The sequence below is a fragment of the Pterocles gutturalis genome, unplaced genomic scaffold, assembly GCF_000699245.1.
Source record: "Pterocles gutturalis isolate BGI_N339 unplaced genomic scaffold, ASM69924v1 scaffold13314, whole genome shotgun sequence".
NCBI lineage: Eukaryota > Metazoa > Chordata > Aves > Pterocliformes > Pteroclidae > Pterocles > Pterocles gutturalis.
This window is the reverse complement of record NW_010130835.1, coordinates 3,519-4,330: the sequence shown is the minus strand read 5'-3', so window position 1 is coordinate 4,330 and position 812 is coordinate 3,519.

Genomic DNA, 812 nt, shown 5'->3' with positions numbered 1-812 from the left:
CCGACCCAGCGCTGCCCGCTCCTGTGTCCGTACATCTGCTACATCTCAGCAAGACACAAACCACATCCCTGCCCCAGCACACGCACAGACACACACACCCCGATAGGAACCAGCCACCCGTGCTCCCACGGAGACCTCCCAGGGCGTGGGATGTGCGCGGGAGCCACTTGCTGTGGGGAGGCTCTTGCCGTGTGGGATGTGGTGATACCGCAGCTCCTGGGAGGGGACTTTTCTTGGCTGTGCCAACGGGTACCCTGGGCACTGCTGGCAGGGAGAGGAGGGGAGGGCTCGGGCTCAGCCCTCAGCCTGCAGTCCCCCAGGCTGCCCCCGGACGGGAAGGGCTTGGACAGGTTGCAGAGAACCAACGTGGTTGTGACAGAGCCTGCCAGCATCAACGGCTGTGGGAAAGGAGTGGGGCTGCCCCATAGCCCCCAACCCACCTACTCCCACAGCCCTTCCCCGCCCACGCGAGACCCCGGAGCTGCACAGGAGACATGCGCAGGGACACGAGCATCCCTGGGAATGACCATCTGCATGGAGAACGCACGGACAAACCTCGGTGGGTGAACACAGAGGAAGAGGAAGGGCCACGCTCCAGCAGCGGGACGCGATGACAAGAGGCACAGCCCCAGCGGGGAAGCCCCCAGGAAGAAAGATCTCTCCAGGCCAGGACACAGGACCCCCCGCATGACCCCCGCCCCATGCCCCCCGCCACGTGCTGCAGCGCTGGGGACAGTTCTGTCCCTTCCCGGCACGACGGTGGCGGCGGCAGAAGCTGTGTCACAGTGGGAGGGCATTTCCCCGCCACCTCC